Raw genomic sequence first — 9,553 nt, forward strand, 5'->3', positions numbered from 1 at the left:
TTAAAAAATCAATAAAAAAATAAAACCAAATGAAGACATGTGAGTCCATGTATGATATAGTTGGTTATATCATTGCAAGTCAATGTGACTTTGGGACCTATTCATTATTCTATAATTTCGACATCGATTAATCAAGTTGATGAGAATCATTGGCAGACCTACATTTTTGGGGCCTTAAAGCTTGAACTATTATGGATGGCCCTTCACAACCAGCAACAAGAAGGCACCAACTGTTAAGGTCCAAATGGCCTTGGTTTCTTTGCCAGGTCCTCAATGTCATATGGAGGAGAACATGTGGTGGGCGGAGTCCTTGAATATGGGCCGTACAGTAAGGCCCTTTCCAGCAGCCTGTATCTGCCGGGATGGGATCTGTCATGGTTAGAGAGTTTGCATTGGCAGATGGAATTGATGGTTGAGGGGGCAGAGTCCGTGTGAGAGTCTATTGCAGCACACACCATCCCTGACCCCATTAATGTCTCACACTCACAGAACCTCCCTTTCCATAACCAACTAAAAATCACTCGCCTTCTATAATGGCCATACAGAACCCCCCCCCCCCCCCCCACACACACACACACCTTCAATAAACACCTGGCAGCAAAATCAGCTCATTAGACACCTCCTTATACAGGGCTCCTCCTCACCTTTCATTGCTCCCAGTGTCCTTTCTGGGGATGTGCCCTTTCAGGCTCTTGCAAAACTGGAAATATCATAAAGAGAAGTTTGCAGGCTGATGGGAATTGTAGTTTAAAATTGCTACACATTTCACACAAATCACAGAGCTAGATTACATCTCCCAGAAGATCCGGCGGTACCTAGTAAGCCTGGTTTTCATGGTGTTGTTGGTGGCAAGTAATAAGCAGAATGAGAAAGCATTACATTTCTTTCAGACATATGCTTGGTACATTGAACATTTATTTTGGGTTTCAAGTTTGGCAATTCAAATTTCATAAGCTAATTTCACTAATGTCTCCATTCTCCTTAGTTTAAGTCCGACCTTTATTGGGAGTAGTTCGCAAAGCCCTATCCCAGTGCATACATTTACTGTTGACAGGGACTCTCTCAGATTAGCTGTCCCTGCCCTGAGCATATGCGTGCTGTGATTTTTAGCTGTCTATGTGCAATGAGGAAGTTTTTCTTTTGCTTATTGGGCTAGGTTGAACCGTCAGGCCTAGAGAGCATCCACCTTACATTCATCGCCTATAGTTACAGGGTTTGGGCCTGAAGGATTTCCTCGATTTTGTTAGTTAACCACTTAGTTGGCATTGACCTGGGTAGGGGAAAGGGTTATAGATTAATGCTGACATTGCAGAGGTCAGACTTTGGTAGTCTTTCATGCGGTAGGATCAAGTATTCTTTGCCATTAAAGGGAAATGGGTTACGTGCCTCCTATTCTCCCCCAATCGTTTTGTTGGTGGTGATGGGGCTGTAATTGTTCATCTGCAAAAACTACAATTAAATATTTATTTGTCTAATTTTAACAAATTTAATATTCTAGATTGTCCAACCTAGCTAGGATTTGTTCAGCAGCCATTGATAAAAGGCGACCCGTTTGGGAATTGGGAAAATTATTTTTTATAGGAATACCCAATTTGCCAATCCCAATGGGGATTTGATATATTTTTTAAGACTTTTTAACAATTTTAAGACAATTTGCTGATCAAAATTTTTAAACATATTTAATATTCCTAATTCTGCAACCTGACCATCATGGGATTGGGGCATTGTGGCAATTACGGCTAATTTATGGGGGCATTTACTGTGATCACTGGATATATCTGTAGTTTGTATAACACAGAGTATAGCCTGTTAAACACTAATCTATGCCCTCTTCAGAGGTTGGCCACACTTGCTCTAAAATATAAAAAGTATTTGCAAGCTCCCTTTGGGAATGCTGTGTTTTGTTCCTGATGTACTGTATAATAATGTTTATTTCTACATGTTTTGCATTATATCTTATTGATCAAATTGGTACTGAACTCCATTTTTAACTGGGTTGTCATTCATAACCTATGTATCCAGGTGCCATTCTCCTAGTTCACCAGCAAGTGTCGCTGTTGTCTAACATTACATTTTCTTTATCAATTAAGCCAGTGGTTCCCAAACTGTGTGCCTAGGCTCCCTGGGGTGCCTCAGGACACTTTCAGGGGTGCCTTGGGTTCGTGGACCAGGATCAATTCATATTATTAATGGCCAATGTAACAGGCAAAACCAGTGCTTGTGGCTGCCAATCATAATATATGTGGACAAACAGAAGCAAATCCTGTCCCTCACCAGATAACTGTGACATATACACACAATGCACTTAATTTAATATATTTTTTCTGAATTTTTCGATAAGAAGCATTTTATATTTTGATGCTCTAAGGCAGGGGTGAGGAACCTTTTTTATGCAAAGGGCCGTTTGTATGGGGAAAAAATCCTTCAGGGGCCATATGTAAATATTTCTCTTACAAATTGTCCTGCTGCAGCGATTTGACGCTCTGACGGCTGCCATTGAATAGGACTGACAGTCTCCGGCTGCTGTTAATTAAGAGGAATCTCGCAAGAACTACCTACTTCTTGCGAGAATTCCCCTGTACTTGACTCCTGGCAACGGGTGGGAGGGCCACTCACACCGGCTACGGGGGCCGCATACGGCCCCAGGGCCTGAGGTTCCCCACCCCTGCTCTAAGGCGCCGTGATTCAAAAAAGTTTGGGAACCCCTATTAAGCAATTAAAAATGTCTGTCAAAGCATGCATATTAATGCTGGGTCAGAGCCGGCCCTAGCCTAAATGACACCCTAGGCAAGATTTTGGCTGGTGCCCCCCCAGCACCACCACTAGTTCCGCCTCTGACCCTGCTCCCCTTTCCCAGCACCATCAACCCTCATCATAGCAGTCATCATTTTGGTGCTCCTACCCGCAATATTTTAAATAGAAACAGTACACACATTCGGTGCGCAGCCCAAACAAGGGTGTGTATTCTAGCTGGGAAGGGGCATGGCCACACAATAGTACCCCCAATCCAAATTATGCCACACAGTAGTGCAACTTTATTCACATTATATCATGTGATGATGTCCCTTATTCACGTTACATCACACAGTAGTACCACTGTACCTTATATACATTACTCCTCACATTATTCACATTATACCCTTAGAAAAAAATCCTGAGAAAATATTGTATTTTAAGCACCTCCATGGCCACACTGCAACCCAGCACAAAGCAGTGTGTGCTGGGCAGAGGAGAAGAGCTGCAGCTGCTGCTGTCACTTAAGGGGAGGGGGCCCCCACTGGGCCCTTCCATCAAACTTTGGCCTGGGTAATTTGTACCCCCTACCCCTTTCTCTCGGCACCCCTGATAATACCACACAGTAATGCCCCTTACACATGACACACATTATTAATGTCCTTATAACCATAATGCCCCTTACACATTATGCCAACCTTTATTAATGCCCTTCATACACATAATGACACACATAATGCCCCTTACACATATGTTGCACATTATTAATGCCCTTATACACATGACACACATAATGCCTGTTACACATATGTTGCACATTATTAATGCATTTATACATGACACAGATAATGCCCCTTACACATATGCTGAACACTATTGCACAACCAACCCACCCGCAGACAGCACTCGCACAGCCGCTAACACTGTGACCTCTGCCTCTGCTTGGATACAGATGTTTCCTCATATATCTTGACTTAATAGGCCATGCAGCTCCTGGCCAGTTTTGCTAACGTTAGGTGTCTTTTTGCTGAAAATTCGTCTTATTTGCATTGTTATGAGCAGCACACACAAGGAGCTTCCAATTATTAAAATGATATGCGGCATGCCTATATTCTGTGAGCGACTGTGGCTGTACCTGCATACGGAATGCTATGTCACAGTGATTTCCATGAATACACTATTTCATATGCAGATACAGCCTCACTCACACACAGAATATAGGCATGCTGTATATAATTTTAATCAGCAGAAGCAGCTGATGCCCCTAGGCATTCCAAATGCCCTAGGCAATTGCCTAGTTTGCCTATGCCTAAGGCCAGCTCTGTGATGGGTACACACTAGGGGTGATATTCTATGAGTAGCGGTAAAATCCGCATGTTTTTTACCCCAGCTAATCGCACTTTTGAAAATCGCAAGATTGGGCCGTTTTTCGCATATTTAATGAGATGCGAAAAAAGGCCCAAATAGTGCGAATAGGTGCGATTTGATGCGATTTCTTTAGTCCTGAAAATGTGCGATTTTCAGGTCTGTAAATCGCACATTTGCAGGAAATCGCAATGTAAAAAAAAAAAGAAAAACTGCGCGGGGTCCCCCGCCAGAGCATAACCAGCCCCGGGCTCATTGAGCCGGTGCTGGTGACATAAAATCACGGTCCCCGACAAATAGGGGTCCCCTTGATTTAATGAAACCAGCACCAGGCTCAAGGTCCGGCACTGGTTCCCAAAATATGGGGGACAAAATGACTAGGCGTCCCCCGTATTTTAAGAACCAGCACCAGACCCAACCAGCCTTATATAAGGTCCCGCGGCCAAAGCATTATCCCCCTGGCTGGTCAGCATGGGCAGGGGTCCTGGGGAAATGGGGACCCCCCCCAAAGAAGGGGTCCCCCCCCTCCAGGACTTACCAGCCCATGCTGAAAGTCCGGGGCTGTCCCCCATGCCCCTGGGCGGTGGGCATCGGGCTGATGAAAAGTGTAAAAAAAGAATAAAAACTATTGTCTTATACTGTAGAACTATGAGTCCCAGCAAGCCTACCCCGCATGCTGGAACTTGGAGAACCACAAGTCCCAGCATGCGGGGCATTAAAGGGCCCGCTGGCACTTGTAGTTCCACAGTACAAGAAATAGTTAAATAAAACACACACTGACACCCAGAAAAATAAACGTTTAATACATCCACAGCCCACACATACTGATACTTACCTACCTTGAGCCCGTGTGTCGGTCCCTGGATCCGGGGTCCTGGGCTGAAGAGTCCGGTTCCGGGTTCTTGGTCCTGGTTCCGGGGTGGTCCGGGGTCCGGGGCTCCAGGGCTGAAGAGTCCGGTTCCGGCGCCTTGGTCCTGATTCCAGGGCTGGTCCGGGGTCCGGGGCTCCAGGGCTCAAGAGTCCAGTTCCGGGGCCTTGGTCCTGGTTCTGGGGCTGGTCCGGGGTCCTGGCTCCAGGGCTGAAGAGTCCGGTTCCGGGGCCTTGGTCCTGGTTCCGGGGCTGGTCCGGGGCTCCTGGGCTGAAGATTCCGGGGTCCTGGATCCGTAGTAATCCAAAGGGGTACCTGAGGAAGGAAATCCTACTCACCTGTTCCCCAGCGACGACCCCGGCATCTTCAGCTCCAGATGCGCTGCTTCCGGCTGGTAACCGCTCACAGACTGGAGAGACGCAGAGATTTTCATCTTCCGCACCTCTCCTCAGACTGATTCTATTGGCTGCCTAGCGGCCAATCAGGAGCCGAAAAAGGCCAATCAGGATGCGATGTGCTGCGAAAAACAGCCATCGCATTTCCAGAATGTCCAATTTGTTGGCCAAAATCGCACTTTTTTCACATTTTCGCAGCTCATTAAATATGCGAAAATGGAAAAACATGCGATTTCTGCTGTTTTTGTGAAAAAAATCGCAAAAAAAGAAAAATCTCATCCCATAGAACAGGGGTGTCAAACTCAAATTCATCGGGGGCCACATCAGCAGTTTGGTCACCCTCAAAGGGCCGGTTGTATCTGTAGGTCCCCCTGTATAATTATAATGCCATGACACCACAGGCTGCTCCCCCTGTATAATATAAAATGAATGCCATGACACCACAGGCTGCTCCCCCTGTATAATAATAATGCCATGACACCACAGACTGCTCCCCCTGTATAATATAATAAAAGTAATGCCATGACACATAAATGATTATACAGGAGGAGCAGCCTGTGGTGTCATGGCATTATTATTATTATACACGGGGACACCTCAGGAAACAGCAGATATATATATTTTTTTTATTGTGAGTGTGAGACTCATCCTCACTTACTGTTTCTCCGTCTGTCCTGCAGCTGCTGCGGCTTCCAGCTTTTCTTCACTGCTTGCTGCGGCCACACTGTCCCCGATTCCCGGTCCAGCTTCCCTGCCTGCTCCTACTTCTCTACAGACCCATGGGCGGGCGGCGTCATCGTCATGACGTCCCCACCCAGTGTCTGTCACTGCTGGGCATCAGAGGGAACAGGCGGCCGGGCCCTCCTCCACATAGCCTTGGAGGCCGGCGGCCATGTTTCTGTAGCCGCATACATATGTGCCTACAGGAACATGGCCGCCGACAGTGGAGGAACAGGTAAGGCGGCCGCGGACGTGGACGCGGCCCGCAGCACTCCTGTTTTAGACACACTGCCCCTGCGTGCTATCTCCTCGCGCGGGCCACATGACGAGGTCTGGCGGGCCGGATTTGGCCCGCGGGCCTTGTGTTTGACACCCGTGCCATAGAATGTCACCCTAGGCATCAACTTATCTCCCATCATAGGGCCAATCAGCGCTGGTAGCAAACACTGTAACATTTTTTAGTGCATTTAATGTGCTCATGGCATCTATTATAGACAGCATTTGACTCCCCTATTGCTGCAGTCTCACTGAGAAGGATGTTTGGGCGTGACTGCAGCCGTAGTGTATAAGGAGATGTACTGTATGTGCATTTGCAAAGGCAGAAGCGCTCACTTTGGCATATATCTTCCAACTGTCCCAATTTTTCCGGACCGTTTTTTTTTTTGGGGGGGGGGGGGGGGCGGCCCTACATCCCAGCACGCGCAAGGATCCCAGGTTTGGGAGGTATGGACTCTGAAAAACCATATTGGGTGTCTTTAGACACAACCGTTGGACACATCATCAAAAATTACATCAGTGCACAGCGTCTATTCGCGGATGACATGGGTGGACTCCCAACTGCCCCTCCCCCCTCCCGTCCCACGCCACGGGACACTGCCGGCCCCAGGCGGGATGCAGGAACATCCCCAAAAAATGGGACGTTTTCGCAAAAAGCGCAACAGTTGGGAGGTATGTAATAACATATCAAATATTTTGAACATTTTAAAATCTGTCAGATATAGAAACAATATAAAAAAAAAGGTGATCTAATTTTTGTAGGTTAAAGTGTCAAGAAGTAATCCTGCCAATGACGGAGTTCCAAGCGGTCTGGAACAAGAAAAGGCAGTAAAAGAATAGAGAAATACGAGAAAGAGAGATTCGGATTAAAAGCGGAAGGAATGGGGGGAGGGGTTTCCTCAATCCTGAATATTTAAAGATACAATGCAATAAAAAGGTAAATGCTGAATGGAGAGAAAGCATTTTTGGAGGCTCACCAAGGGCCCCATACCTTAACAAAAAATTTAGATGAATGACATATTAAATAGTTTTTTTACCAGCATTTCAGCTTGCAATCACTGGGGGTGGTGAGCTAAAATGGGCGAATGCGAGGCTAAACCTGACCATAATAAGCACAATATGCACAAAAAAATTGATCAATTAAATATCGCCCTAGGTCAGGTGCATAATAACAATTGAATACTACCCATCATATCCGTGATATACTGTACTCCATCTTATACACATGCCATACACGAGACACCACGGCCTGTAACGGGGATGGTATAGGATTACTTCAATCTTCAACTATTTTTTTAATCCTCACCTCAAAACATACAAATTATTATATCGTTGGCATTATGTACACTCTTGTTTATTTATATACATTATGTACACACCAAGTTTCGGATAGTACCACCATATATGCATGAAAGTGCCATTATTGTAACATCCCCTCCAGCTCTTATCGGAAACATCGGGTTCTCTCCCATTGATGGCAAAAGCATTTTACATTGGGCATAAATCATCAACGATTATGAATCATCAGTAAACGATGGTCACCACTACTCTGCCGAGCATGGTGTACATACTGTAGGTAGGACTATGCACTGGAGGAGCCATCAAGCAAGGGCAGAGCAGCCTGCAGCACTACAGCCAGCCACACCAGCCCAGCATCAGTTATGTGATGTATGCTGGGGAGGGGGAAAATAATGACATGCTGATGTATACATGGTGGGGTGGGGGGTTACAGTCAAATGTGTGCTGTTAGTTGGTTTTTGCTTTGATAACCCAGCTGTGCAAGGGGGGGGGGGGGGGGAGAGGATGAGAGGATAATCTCCCGCTCTGGTGCTTCACTGTCATCTGTTCCTCGCTGCTGCATCCTCTGACTGTTTGACAAGCTGTAATGGCAGTGTAGCGCTATGAGAGGGGTGCAGAATAGCAGCAGTAGTATAGTGTGTGTGGAGAGTAGGGTGTAGAGCGGTAATGTAATGTAGTGTGTGCAGAGGGAGGGGTGCAGAGTAGCGGTGGTAGTGTTATGCATGTGGGCAGTGGTATGCTAGGTACCAGCAGTGTAGTGTGTGGGGAGGATTGTTGCAGGGTAGCGGTAATAGTGTATTGTGTGGAAGGCGGGGTCCAGGGTAGTGCAGGGTTGCAGTGATAGAGTAATGTATTTGGGGGGTGGGGTCTAGCAGCGATGTAGGGTAGTGGCAGTAGCATAATGTAGTATGTACAGGGTAGCGGCAGTAGTGTAGTGTGAGCAGTGAGTGGGGTACAGAAAAACTGTGATAGTGTAGTGTGGGAAAGGGGGTGCAGGATAGCGGTGATGTAGTGTGCAAGGAGGAGGTGCAGAGGGAATACAGGGTATTGGTGGTAGTGCAGTGTGTGCGGGGAGGAGGGTGCAGGTAGCAGTGGTAATGTAATGTGTGCAGGAGGGGGGAGCAGGATAACAGTGGTAGTGCAGTGTATGCAAGGGGGCAGGGTGGCAACTGTAGTGTATTGTGTGTGAAGAAGGGGGTTTAAGGTAGTGGAGGCAATTTGTGCAGAGATGGGATGCAGGGTATCATTGGTTGTGTAGTGTGCGTGGAGAGTGATGTGCAGGGTAGCACTGATGTAGTGATGTAGTGTGTAGTGTGCAGGGCAGCGGCAGTAGTGTGTGATGTAGTGTGCAGGGCAGCGGTGTACTGATGTAGTGTGCAGGGCAGCGGCAGTAGTGTGTGTGTAAGGGGAGGAGGTGCCAGGGTAGCACCAATGTAGTGTGCTGTGTTTTTAGGAGGACACAACATTTATAGTTTGCAGGAGGGCCCCAAACCTACTAGCATCGGCCCTGAATATGATGTTGCCTTGTATCCTCCATTGCAGGCCCATACATACTGCACATGAGCAGTACGGGTTTGGTACTTTGAACTATGCACAGCAAGTCCATCTGGACCTGAAAAAGGGTGCCAAATGACTAATGAAGGAATGGCACAAGCTAAAAATCGTTTTGCAGATGCAAAAATGTGACCATCTAAAACTGTAGTAAAGAACAAGTAACCATATAAAAATATACTAAAGAACAAGTATATTTTTCTTATAAAGAACTGACCATACTTTGAGCATGTTAAATGTAACAGATTGTAGAAACTACCAAACCTACCAGCATATTATCATATTTATTAACAAGTGTTGATTATGAAATAAAAGCATATTAGGAAAAAAAAGCAGTTTATTTTCA

The sequence above is a fragment of the Crinia signifera genome, chromosome 4 (assembly GCF_055691185.1).
Source record: "Crinia signifera chromosome 4, ASM5569118v1, whole genome shotgun sequence".
Taxonomy (NCBI): Eukaryota; Metazoa; Chordata; class Amphibia; order Anura; family Myobatrachidae; genus Crinia; species Crinia signifera.